Source organism: Coenobita brevimanus, chromosome 70 (assembly GCF_032717465.1).
Source record: "Coenobita brevimanus isolate Jiangsu-jjx chromosome 70, ASM3271746v2, whole genome shotgun sequence".
Lineage (NCBI taxonomy): Eukaryota > Metazoa > Arthropoda > Malacostraca > Decapoda > Coenobitidae > Coenobita > Coenobita brevimanus.
Window position 1 is genome coordinate 45,271,265 of NC_137023.1, and position 14,771 is coordinate 45,286,035.

General features: G+C 42.3%; 1 pseudogene; it reads right to left on the reverse strand.

Moving 5' to 3' along the window:
* Nucleotides 1–370: 370 nt before the first annotated feature.
* LOC145406503 (5S ribosomal RNA) lies at nucleotides 371–486 on the reverse strand (annotated as a pseudogene).
* Nucleotides 487–14,771: the final 14,285 nt, after the last annotated feature.

The window sequence follows — 14,771 nt, forward strand, 5'->3', positions numbered from 1 at the left end:
CGCTTACAACTATCACATCTAAATTCAACTTCGGAAGAGACCTTTTGAAATGGGGAGGTTAAACAAAACATTCATTTAGCGCTTCACTACAAGAGGTCTGCCCCAAAGCCGAACAAAATCATTCGGAGGTAGCAGGACTAAACCAGCATCATAAACCACGTCATCTGATTGAATAGCTTAACTTTTTCATAATCCATTGCGGCAATGATTATGAACACTATCTCACTGGCCAATAAACAGCACAATAAATATATTCATCATCATTCATTGCCAGACGCCATGTATCCCAGACAGGGTGGCCAAGGGCTTAGAGTTAATTGTTTTACAGGGAGGGGCACTAATCCTCCACCAACCCCACTTGACGTAGGGATGCCAACAGCATCTGGTGTTCCCAGGCGGTCACCCATCCAAGTACTAACCAGACCCAACGTTGTTCTTCGCTGATCGAACGGGAAGCGGTGTACTCAACGTGGTATGCCCAATAAATATATACAGTTGTTAAATAAGTTAATGGGAAGGGTATGGCATGTGTCAGCTCCCATTCTTCATGAACTACAAACGCCATATCTCCATTCCATTCTTTCATCGCCGTGCATTCAATATTATTAGTCCAAAATGTACAGACACACACACACACACACACACACACACACACACACACACACACACACACACACACACACATCAAAACAGTAACCAAGGCAACGGTGGAAACGCCGCTATGGACACACTTGGGTACCGTATTTGGCTAACACCTGACGATTTTGCTCAGCTGAGAGAAATCCAACCATAAGCCAGGCTCTAGAGGGATTCTGTTGCACTAACCGCACGTGAGAGAGAGAGAGAGAGAGAGAGAGAATAAAAAGAAAAGAAAAAAGCTACTGTTACACACGCGCCTGGGCTAACATTCCGAGGGTTGACTAGAAAGTGATGGGTGGTGGGTGCTGCATACGAGATGAGATGAGGGGGCCCGCAAGTCCTATGTCGTATTTATAACTACTCCTAGACTTAAACTTGTACATAATATTGATTGTATATACGCTGGCCTTCACTCACATAGCTATCAGAAATTCACAAAGTAGGGTGCATATTTAAGTGATAAAATATGCAAACCAAAGCGATCTGTTATGATGGATTGATGATATAACTCGTTCATCATAAAAACTGGCCCAGATCTTTTATGAATACGCGCCCTGAAGGTGTATTCTCGTGGACTAGCACCTCTTCCTTACAGCTCTATTTCTATCTGTAAATCGATACAAAGAGCATAAAAGTGATTACCGAGGCGTAATATTCAAGATTCATCGCTACAGACTTTCAGAAAGGTGCTAGTAAACCTCCAAGACTTATATACTAGAATTTGGGCCCGGCTTTGATATGGCGCCCACTTCCCTGGCCCACCACGTAGTCTAGGGAGAAGGCTTAAATCTGTGCCCATCGACCGCATCAGGGCGATTAAGGAGGGACATACCTAACCTCTCTGATTCGAAAATTACTCCGAAGCTTAATAAAAGTCTGGCGATGGCAAGAATGAAATATTGAAAAAAAAAAAAGTTATTGAACTGAAGGAAAACTATTAACGCTGTAGGATTATTATCATTAATATTATTATTTTTGAATGGTGACGATATGGGGAGATTTTTGAACAAGGTAGGGTTACAGCTGTTCTCAGTAAGTAGGCAACATGGAAAGACTATTTACGGAGGCAGGAAGACTTCATTCACGTAGTAAAATTAAATGAAGGGTGACAGCATGGGAATACTACAGTATTAAGCAAGGCAGGATTACACTCACTTTTAGTAGGGCGACATGGACAGGCTATTTAGAGAGAATTACATATGTTTTTACTATGGTGAGAACATGCAAAGACTTTTCTGGGAGGTAGGGTGACTGCTTAAATTGCAAAGGTAGATGAAGGGTGAAAATGTGAAAACCACTATGCGAAGCAGGATTACACTTTTTTCTTTTTTTTTCTTTTTTTTAATAAGGCGACATGAAAAGACTATTCATGGGAGGTAGGACTGGACCGCATCTGTTTTTTAGCAACGTGACAACATGGAAAGGTTATTTCGAGGGGCAGGACAACACCTATCTTTAATAAGGTGACAATATGGAAACATTAAATAGAAAGACAGAACCACAATTATATAGCAAAGTAAATGGACTTAATGAAGGATGACACACTGAAAAAGCTATTTAGTGAGACATAAATACAGGGCAAAGTGGATGGAGCCAAGAAGGTAGACTACATGGAGGTACTTCATAGCAAGGCAGAACCACTTTTGTCTTGCACGGTGGATGGAGTCAAACAAGGTTATACTTGTAGGCTACAAGGTGGTGAATGGAGTTAAAAAGTGAGATAATGAAGTACTAATGCGAGGCAGAAGCACACCTGTTTAGTAAGGTGGATGCTGTCAATAATGCTAAAAACATGGCAATATTATTTAATGAGACATAATTACCCTTACTTTCAGCAAGTTGATACCATCTACTTTCTTACTAACACTGAGTTTGCGTATACACAACAATTCTCCATATCGACAAACTTGTTTGAAGAAACTATACTCAGTTAACCACTGATGCTCCAGCAGCTGGTTTTCCTAGCTTGGTCCAGACTTATGTCCTACATGGGGGAATTCTGAACATCGCAGGTCCGCCATGCCCCAAGCAGAGCAAGCACCAGGCAGCGAGCAAAGCATTCACGAACGCACTAATTAGCTAAAGAATACAACACTTATTTAGTATAGTGGATGTAATTAACAAGGGTGACAAAACGGGAAGACTGTTTAAGTGTAATACTTTTAAATATTCGTATCACGCCACTCGTAATAAAATCATTATTGGCTATTTACAAAATGTGAAGGGATGATCCACACATACTGGAATGAATGTTCATTCATATATACCCAAGAGTTTCGGTTATGCAGCTGAAGTTAAGAGCTACATCCTTATTTAGTCAGAAATCTGTGTGAACCCATAAATCCAAAGACCAATTTGCAAATAAGCACTAACATATGTGAGTTCTTGGAACAAAAAATAATGTATCTTTTTCAAAGTTACTTATAAATTCGTTTAATCTTATTGCCTACATTTGTGATGCCTCCAAACTGTCGTTTCAACATACAGCTGTTAGTGACTGGAAACTTCAAGTGCCTCTTCTCTTTCAGATGTATGTGGTACTCCTGCTGGCCTTCAGCGGCCTGGTCATAGCGGACGGTGGTGGCCATGGACACGGACATGATGGCGGACACGGACATGATGGCGGACACGGACATGGAGGTGGTGGCCATGGCGGCCCAGTCTCTTCTTATGGTCTCCCACCACAGCCACCAACATCCTATGGTCCTCCCCCTAAAGCCCCTCCTCCATCCTACGGCCCCCCTCCCAAGGCACCACCCCCATCATATGGCCCCCCTCCTAAGGCACCACCCCCATCCTATGGTCCTCCTCCTAAGGCTCCTCCCCCATCCTACGGTCCTCCCCCCAAAGCCCCACCCCCGTCCTACGGTCCTCCTCCCCCATCCTACGGTCCCCCTCCCCCATCTTATGGCCCCCCACCTCAGATGTTGTACTACTACGTGGTGGAGCCAACCCGAGGAAAAGGGAAAGTAAGTGACAGATCACTAAAATCGAATCTTACTGACGAGATGACCGTCTCAAAAATTTATTATGATCTAATACTTTTATGGGCTATTCTTCAATATAATGTTCGTAGATAATGCACTAACTCCTCGGCCAAATGCTTAGTTATACAGATTTTTTTTTTACCGCTCCAGAGTTCTACTTCGGGTTGCATAACAATATTTTTGGTTGTGGAGTTGCCGCATGTTAACTCTCTTTATCAAAGTGTATTATAAACTAGGTAAACTGTACTCTTATGGACTCGATCAAATTATATTACCATCTTTTGTCTTTCTACACTTTCCATTGCTATAATATTTGATATAAGTATTATGACGAGTATGCCCAGTTGAGATTAATGAAGAATATGGCGGTAATACAAGCGATGCCAAGGTTAGGACAAACAGATGTGGCTTTCATCTTTAGGTTGGCCTGATTGGGTTTGGTCTGGGTGATTTTAACATATCTGCCCCGAATAAGTCATATTCCCTCAAATAACACCGAAAATAGGAAGTTTCAAGGCACATTTTCTAATAATATGAAACTGTCCTCTCGTCGGTATATAATTAAAAATTTCATGAGTAGTCAACTAAAGTCTCAGGAACCCTACGTTTGATGAAACTGAGCATATGTGATATCTGTCCATATGTTCTGGGCGCGCCTGAGAATTTTAAGAAACAATAATTCATACTGATAAAAAAATATTTCACTTTCAGTGAACATAAAAATATACTGAGTACTAAAATCGGACACAAGTGCAGTATTTCAAAGGTCTTCGTCCTGTTTAGCAAAATACAACGCACGTCGGGAGTCATCACACTTTTTCTGTTAATTATAAAGTTAACATCAATGGCAATAACTTCTACTGTTACAGCTTTACGTTGACCCCAATCTATCAACTCTTTCCTACGTGTTATTTGAGTCAATGTAGTTGATTTATTATGACCCCTTCAGCATAATGATGTCTCCTAATACTAATAAAGACTATGTAGCTTAAGAGATCTTTCATGGAGAAGCTTTTAAATCAGTAGCTGTTATATTTCACTGGACATACTATTGATAGTTATCCCCTTTTTGTTATTCTGCTTTATCTTGTTTCTCGATCTGACCTCACTCAATCATTAAGTGGGAAACAGCTGGGAAAATAATAAATGATGATGATGATGATGATGATGATGATGATGATGATGATGATGATGGATTTCTCTTACAGGGCAAAGGGTACGACGCAATGGGTGCACTCTTCAAGGCTGGTGACGATGCTATCAAGGGAATGAAAGGTGCAATTTCCAAAGCTGGGGATTACGCCTACAAGGGCATGAAGGGAGTGAAGGACTATGCTGTGAAGGGAATAAAGGACATGGCTAAATATGGAGACTATGCGATGAAGGGAATAAAGGACGGTTTCGACAAAATGAAGGGATCTATCAAGAAAGGCTTTGATGATATCGGAAAGAAGTTGACCAAGGGCTTTGGCGGCGGAAAGGGCAAGGGAGGAGGAGGCTACCCTGAACCAAGTATGTTCTTTATTATTATGTGTTGTGGGTTAACATGGCATATCAGTTAACAGTGTAAATGAAGGATACGTGACTCACACCACCAGACACTTAAGTTTTTTCTCTTCGTCTTCATATGCTGAGAGTTGGGAGGTATCCATCTCTTCCTCGTCAAATCATAAATATGTCGTATATACTGCATATTTTTTCTTTTTATGGATGAAACTGCCATATTTGAACTTCCCATACACTGGTATGGTAGGTATGGTGGCAAGTCTATTAGAATATGGTAAGGACAGCAGAGGAAGGCGCTCCCTATGGCTCACTAAACATTTCCTCTTAATACATATGCTCATTAAATGCTCACTAATCAGTAATCACACAATTATATATACATACAACATAATAACGGAATGTGTATAAAACTGCTGTAAGCCTGGTGGTTTGAATAAGAGAACAAAGTATGGACAGCACAGAACTATTCTGTTTTTAACCACGTGATACCCTTTCTACTAATAACCAGTTTCAACCGAAAATTTCTTTGAATCTGCAGCAGAAAACGGATTCCTTTAAGAAAAAAAAAACACTGTGTGATAGCTATGCTGATTATCTCATGCTCTGGATTTAACTGAATGGCACAGTCATTCAGCAGTGTAAGAAGTAGATTAGGTAACCATGAATGGAGATGAAAGTTTGACATAAAAAGTACAAACTCATTTCCCTCAAAGCTTCTGTAACCAAGACAAAACCAAGTTTGTGACAGGGGACACTCATCCAAATATCAACCAAGATTTTCCATTTCCATAACTTCCCCGTTTACCTGCAATGCCAAACACTATATCCTTACAATAATCACTGGAGAGACTGCACAACACTCAATCGAAGGTTTCTGTATTGCATCAGAATATCTCTACTTTTTATTAAATCAATATCTCGTTCCCAAATACCTACACTCCGCCAGACAGACCCCCATCACAAAACAAAGTCCTAGTAAAAATAATTTCCCTCTTGCAAATTTCCATCACACACGAATAATAAACCTCACATATTTTCACCAAGAATTACATATTTTTCTAGCCTAACAATGTAGCTGCCACATACTTACTGTAAAGTCAGTGGAAACAATACCTTAGAACCTGCAGCTTACAGATGTCTGCGCTACCCTCCTGGCTTACCCGGATGGGAGACTGACGCAGTCATAGCGGGAAATAATTTTATTTTCAGTTTCCAATGAGCTCTTCTTAGATGTCATAATTACTGAACATACTGGACGTGTCATAATTCCAGTGCATAACAGCTCTTCATATGACTGAAAAATACTCGGCTCAAGAAGCAAGATGATGATCTTGAAAAAAAAAATAATAATAATAAAAATAAATAATAATCGGGTGCGGGATCTCCCGTGGCCCAGGTGTGGACAGTCAATTAAATTACAGTTCCCTAGCTCTGGACCAATTCTAAAAAATTATTTATTCCTCATCAGCTTTTGGGTGTTCACGATTGATTTAGCTAAGAAAATTACTTTTCAGTTCGGTAAAGCATAGGTAGGTATATGGGGCCCGACCACCTGCAGGTTAATACTTTCCTGCTCTTGTTTCTGAATCCTATCCATTCCATTTCTTAAAGGAAATTTAGGTTATGACTAAAATGAGTATAATTATCATTAAGACACATATACATGCTATGATGATAAATATGAACAAAACAACCACCTTGTCAGTTTCTGCAATTTCAGTTAATCACCTTTTCTCCCTGCAGTTTATATCCTGGCTCACGCTCCCCAGCCCAGCTACGGCCCCCCTCCTCCCAGCTATGGTCCTCCCCCTCCCAGCTATGGTCCTCCCCCTCCCAGCTATGGACCTCCTCCAAAGGCCAGCTACGGACCACCCCCTAAGGCTAGCTATGGACCTCCCCCAGCCAGTTATGGACCTCCCCCTCAGGACACCTACGGACCACCTGCCACCAGCTACGGGGCTCCCAAGGCAGAAGACGTCGTAATACACGCCCCCAGCACAGGCTACGGGGCTCCAGTAGCTCCTCCTTCCTCCAGCTACGGCGCCCCCATCCATGAACCTTCGTCCAGCTACGGTGCCCCAAGCAAAGGTGCGGGCCGTGCTGTGGGACCGACCAGAAGGCACCCTGTATCGGTCCCCTTCGTTGTCCCTATGGAACCTAATAACGTTATAGTTCACGGGCACAAAAGTCCTCGCTCCACTCCTCATGGTTGGTCGTCTCCTCCCTTACCCATTTCCTCAGACTATTCTCCAGTTTATGTGAGGCCCTTGGGACACCCTCAGGCTTCTCCCTGTTACCCCCTCCCACCTAGCACACCCTACCCACCCTCCACACCACGACCTCCATCGACCTTCCCACCTACCATACCCATTTACCCCTGCCGCCCTCCCCCGACCATTATTTACCCACCCATCACCAAGCCCACTTATCCTCCAACCACCACATATAACCCACCCATTTACTGCCCACCCATCACTACGCCACCCATTTACTGCCCGCCCCCACCCATTACAACTACTTACCGCCCACCTACCACAACCTATCTCCCCTCTACCACAACTTATCGTCCTATCACTACACCCTACATCCCACCTAAGACATTCCCACCCACATACTGCCCACCCACCACACTCCCACCTATCTACTGCCCACCCGCCACATTCCCACCTACTTACCGTCCACCCGTCACAACTCCACCCACCTATCGTCCACCCATCACATTCCCACCCACTCGTTGCCCACCCACCACACTCCCACCCATTATTTGTCCACCCCCTCCACCACCACCTACCTATCGCCCAATCACCTTCCCACCCACTCGTTGCCCACCCACCACATTCCCACCCATTATTTGCCGACCACCCCCACCCCCACCTACCTACCGTCCACCCACCACTTACAGACCCATAATCCCAATATACCCCTGCCGTCCCTACACCACCTTCCCACCCACATACCCACCAACAACCTACATCCCTTGCCGCCCACCCCCAACCTACCCACCTTATCGCCCCCCAACCAAACCCACCTACATCCCACCCCCTCCTCCCCCCACTCCCAAACAACCCGTCTGGCCCTATATCAACCCATGCCCCCCACCTCCCCCACCAGTAGTCATCCCTAACCCCTGCATCAACACCCATTACCCCGCACGCCCCTCCACGACTTTTGACACCTCCGACGAAGCTGGTTCTCCCGGCACCTTCCCAGTTATCGGTGCTGGTGGTGGTAGTGTTGGTGGCTTTGGTCCTGTGTTTAGTAAGAATGATACGACGCCTATCATTACCACCATCAGCACACTCGATGATGGTCAGAGTACCGGGGAGTATAGGGACCCTAGACTATACACTTTCTCCAGGGACTCTATCAATGCTAACTTCCCGCATGGTCACCTTAGTACTCCCTCTTCTGCTAGCTTTCCCTCCTCCCTGACGCGCACCACTCACGACGAATCCAACACTAGCCTAGAGGGCGGATGGAAAATCAGCCACTACTTCGATGACCTTTACAAAACCAACCCTCCCCCTCACACCTCCACCAGCTCCCCTCAGTCTTACGTAATCACCAGCTCCCCTCGCCCTCACATTTCCACCAGCTCCCCTCGCCCTCACATTTTCACCAGCTCCCCTCAACCTTATCTAATCACCAGCTCTCCTCGGCCTTACCTCTCGACCACCACGCCTTCTCAATCCACCAGACAGGGACGCACGCACTTGCTTCCAGCTCGAGTCTCCCCCGGTATTGTGGATAGTGTTGAGCTCCTAACCCAGTCTGATGTCCCCCAGTATAATCTTCCTCCTCCCGCAAGCTCAGACGCACCAGATCACAACGGCCCTAGCTCACTCTGGCGACAACAGGGCATCAAGCGTCACGTCCCACGCAACAAACTAACTCCTAGCAAACCAAGCATCTCCCTCCCAACCCTCTCCCCTGCACTAACACGTGCACTCACTAAGTCCTTCGCCAACGCTAACCACAATAACCAAGCATCCTCCGATGTAACAAGGCTCATTAATATCCAGGCCAGGTCTTCTAACGACACAGACTCAGCGACGACTTTTAACATCTCCCCGACAGCCACTCTAACAGTCGTAAACCCTGACAACCACTGAGCAGGATCGTCCACTGAGAACCAACCATAGGAGTCAAGAGAGGATACGAGACCCGCAGTCAAAGCTTAAAATCAAATAAAAATCAATCATTTCAAAAATCAAATTGAATCAAACAAATCCAATCAAAATATATATGTGGAGCTCTGACATCCACTTGTTCTACCTTTGTAATTATCACCTAATCCTCAAGAACACCTTTTTAAATAGGCCCATTGTTGTATAATCTCATTTAACCATAGTTCTCGCATCTCTAAGTATATTGTTAGATTAGTATTTCATCCAATCGGTGACGTTCAAAATATTCATACTCATTACGTGATAGTTGAATATTTGTCCCGTGTTCGTTTTAGCACTGTTAACAGACCACTTGTTGCTGATTATATCTGCATAACCCCACGCACCAGTTATATTCGCATACAAACTCTTAGAAGCAAAAGTGTTATCAGCGTTGTTAATAGTGCTCAAAGTGTTGTAACTTTCCACTACTGAGCTCTCGTGTCGTGGCCATCAACGGCATACAAGCGACCAGCAGCAGCGTTGAGGTATGATGAACTAAAGCAATGCAAAAATCAAAGGCACAGAGAACACCGATAGTCTGGTAAAAGAGCACCTCAACGCACTTCTTATTCACAATATATAGCTACCTCAATTTCTCGTCTTTAGCATGGCGTCTCAGCATTAGATCAGTAGACGTAACTGCTGATTACTGGATAAATGGATGGAAGGGATAGCACAAGAACGAGCTCAAGTCGAGTTCTCCACTTCTCTAACATTTCCGATTAATTCAGCCTATTCTCAGAAACGTTAGAGTAATAACTTGAGTTCTTTCATGTCGCTTCCTTTCAATCTGGCTTATCCACTGATCACAATGCATTAGTCACAACTAGTATTGCTTCTAGTCCCCGCAGTCGGGTAGATCTAGTACAGACATCTAGTCAGCCTTACTTCTAGTCAGAGCTAGTCAAGTAAAGTCATCACAAACATTAAATTATCAATTACTGAATTAAGAGTTTGATTACTGAAATACGCACTGTCATTCATAAACAAAAACTAATGCATTCTTTCACCCTCTTTCAGGACACGGCCATCACTAGGAAGAAGAATCCACTAGTGAAGAAGAGTGCATAAAGGACATTGCGAGTGTGCATGAACGTGTGAACGTCAGCAAGCCAGGCTTTTTAGTGCATGATAAGCCTGGTTATTCCCCCATCTATTGACCTGCGCGCCCAAAAGAGTGACTTTGTACAATAACCACCTATAATTTAGAAAAGTGTTGACAGAATTATGTTTTTGGTTAAAAGTTACTTTTGGTATATGAGGCAGTAAAACGATTTAGGTTATTAATCAGTTATATAATTTTAAGTTTAAACTAGTTTTAATAATTAAGTACACACCCAAAAGATAATGCACATAAAAAACAGCATGGAAAAAACATCAGGCTCATCAGAAACAAACGAATGGAATACGAGGCTATAAGATGCAACTTTCAAAATATATTCTATTCTTGAAGCAGCAAGGGAAGATAGATGGCTGAGTGTTTGGAGGGATTGTTGATTGTTGTTAACTTCTCCTCATCACATCTTTCGTGGGGATTAGAAAAAAAAAAAAAGGTCACTATGATGATGATATTACTTCTTCTTCAGAAACCTTGGTGCCTGTTCACAAGCTCTTGGATAACACCAAGTCTCCCTGTACGATGATGTCCATGTTTTATTCAAGTTACGGATGAGGTTGCTTTTTTCGGCCTCAGAGGGATGAGTGGTTGTGAAAGGTTAAGAAACGAACTTCAACTAACCTATGCACTTTAACAGGTCTCCCCAAAGCCGTCTAAACTCAACAAATAGTAACAAGACTAAAATAAGAGTAGTCATCGTCGGGAAGGAGTTAACTACATGAAAGCACACCGCAATGAACGATGTACATATTACCATATCACTATTAAGTGTAACTAATAATCTCTCCCCCTGTTAGTATTTTAACCCTCTCCCAATTTTCCATCTTCATTCCCAGTCTCTTATTTACGAGTCCACATCGTAGCTAGCGAGTTCCGCTCACTTGGCATTGTTGTAGCGATATAGTAGCAGAAGCAGTATTATGTAAGGGCCAAACATAGGACCTCCCCCTACCCCAGCCCCAACCCTCTCATGGACTATGCCCGTGAGACGCAATCAGTCCTATGCTCCAGCTCAGTTGGTTTCTAGGGGTAGTGTCTTTGTGGGTAGAGTAGGCTCCCTTGCACCACTTCCCTACATGTATTTTTTCTACGCATTGCTGCCTTAAAATTCCTATGCTTATTTTTAAAACCTGTGTCGAATATTAAATCATAATTAGTAACGTATGGCAGGGAGTATGAAGGAAATTGATTTGTTAGAGGAAAAAGACGTAACGAATTCCAGAGACAATATAGTAGCCGACCCCGAGCAATGGGAACAAGCCTTACGGAGGAAACAGTATCAAATGGCAATAGGAAAAAAAAAAAAAAAAAAAATCGCCTAAGAAAAGGTGTTAAGGAGCCTCAATACCCCCACGAGGACACGAACCTCTAGATTATACTACCCCTCACCCAGCCCCCCATGGACACCTGGGTAGAGGTTCATATATATACTTACGATAAATTCTCTGTCATAACTAAAATATATCTATGAAGGAAAAACGGGAGACATGGGAAGGTTCTACGGTCTCTTTCTCCTTCCTACGAAAATATATCTTTGTTACGCGAAGAAAATTATCGTAGGATATGTTTGTTAATCTCAGCCTAGGCCTCGCTAGCTGCTGTCTGACATTCTCACACCTCACCCCATCGCTGATACAAAACTCAAGTTTGTTTCTCCACCGTGACAAAAATTCGTGGTGTAGGGTATCTTGCCTCCATTCTTTGAATTTTAGGAACTGACAATCGTTCACTCGAAAGTAAACTAGCACGAAACTTTGATGAGAAAATAAAAACAGCATTATATGTGCTGGCAATATTTGAATACCAGTAGAGACAAGATATCTACAAACATCTTAGTACTTTTCGTAAGTACTGATACTAGTTTACCAAGCAACTGTATTATTTTAGCTGCTGTCCCCCTCCCACCCTTATAAGGCTGTCCTCCGTTTATTTAATACATCTCTAGTGTGTAAGAGGGTAGGATCAGGTCTCTTCTCCCTCCTTGGATAATATAAGTTTCAAATGAGTCAGTTTTGTGGATGTTTCATTGGGAAGGTTTGCGTAATGACAGGCTGGTCAACTGGAAGAAAAGGAGGTTGAGGAGGTATCTACAGTCCACTCATTTTACTTAGAGCCACGTCTCCCCTCCCTCCATCTGAATGCTGAGTCGCAAATGGGTGAACGTTTCGAGATAACAGGGGGCAAAAGTTTGCAGCTCTTATTTTTTAACTTTGTCATTTTACAGTCAATACAGTTCAGTATATTTCATTAACCAAACGATTACAAATATATTATAGACGGTGATGAGAGATTCACAGAGACACAAATGCTGTATAAAATTAAAATTTAGTAAGGAAGAGCTGAGCCATTAAGTTTTGCTAAACTGTATCAGCCATTCAGCTGCAAGGGTGGCGGAGTATCATCACCAGGGAACTTGACCCTTCCTCTACAATGACGTCATCTGTATATTCATTCTTGCTGCTTCCAGACAATTTCAATCAACACTGCGAAAGGCTTAATGAAGGCAGTTCCTAACCTTCTCATTCCAAGAAGTCCTATCTAAGTTGAGTAAAACTGTCCAGAATTAGCAAAAATGAATAAGAAAAGACGTCAACGTAGTGAAGAGGTGGAGACAGGCTATAGGCTTCGAGGGATTTGATTACGATTTTTTTTTTTTTAACTGGGCGATGTCAGCTGAATTTTGGGAGACGAATGGGATAAATGTTAGTCTGTAAGATAAGCTATGTTATCAATCACCCTCACTCATATCACCATAGCCTGAACACATTAACCGGTTATCCTTAGAACAACCGCCATTTTTCTTTTTAATACTGTCTTTTGTTTAATCGCCCGTCGCAACAATCTTGCATTATAGAATTCAGAATTTGTTCAATACCAAAGAAGTTGTTGAAATACTTATTGTTTTTTATCTACTCACACAAGAAATACTTTTTGCTTCAGGCTCCAAGTGCTCGGCTTCTCACAAGACTCCTTTAGCTGTCAGCAAAAACATAATGATTGTGACTTCATTTATTGGCTCTTAAATCCATTACCGGTATCGCTAATCATGAATGTCATATATTGGTATCTACTCCCTTAATTCATTATGTCTGTTTCAACAGAAGATTGGATATTTATAAGAATTCATCTCCTTTTAGGCATACAATGAAAAGGTCTTGCTAACTCAAAAACATTTTAAAAGACTGCACTATCATATCATTAGTTCGAAACTCCTGAGAATGTGTAAACGGATTACTGACCAAGAATGTACCGTATGTATCTGAAAGCTGACAGCCCAAATGAGGACAAGGTGAGAAATGCCATCTCCCCGCCTGCCAACACTCCTACTCCCCAATGTATATAATTATATAAACTACACTGAACTCAATTACCCAATACCTGCCAGTTAATACAAATCCACAATGTATCCTTCATGCAACAACCCCCATGTCACCTTACATTGTTAGTTCTAAGGAAAATAATTATTGTAATGTTAAGATTCATCTGTATAAAATAATTTAAATAATTTCTAGAGGACTTACATTTTTCCTTGGAGATCAGGGCTATATTAAAAAAAAAAAATCTACTGTACCATTTGACTATCAGGATTTTCATAGCTTTTTTGTTGTCCTGGAGGCACTTGGGCATTTTATTCATGCTAAATTCATATAATTTTATTCAGCTGTGGGAATTTCGAGCAATGTAAACGACAGAGGGCGCTTTTTGCCTTCTGACTACCAGATTTTCCCCTCACTTGAACAGAATCGACTAGTGATAGCTGAGTACTATACCTTCGTGCGTCCACAGATGGCGAAAGAGTTAACTGTAAACTAATTCTATGCTTATTAATAATGCCAGTACTCTTTACATTTATTACTGTACTTGATGCAGTATAGCTAAAGTGAAATCTGATGAATAAGGCAAACTACACGGTCCAGCTCTCTAAAGAATAATGTAAAAGAAAAGACGAACTTGTTGGTCCAATCGTGTTTCACAGGATGGGACACGACTTGTCTGTATATGCCATGTTCAAAGTAAAATAAGACACCTATCACAGTTATTTTTCTATTCCCTCAAAACTGTCCTGGTAATACGTCTCTTAACCATGAAATAAAGGATTGACGACAAATCAATGCATCTTAATCTCGCTGTCACACGATACTACTTGCCATCAATGTATGTCCTCAGTACCTGGAGGGGAATGTTTACCCTTTCACTGCGGGGCATCTCTTCCAAGCTTAATACTATCATATGGCAGTAGCAAGAATAAAATGTATATATACCGCACAATGTTACTCCACAGAAGGGGTTAATGGCTTTCCCAAACTCAAAAAAGAAACTGACGACAGGAAAACATAACTTCATAATACTGCA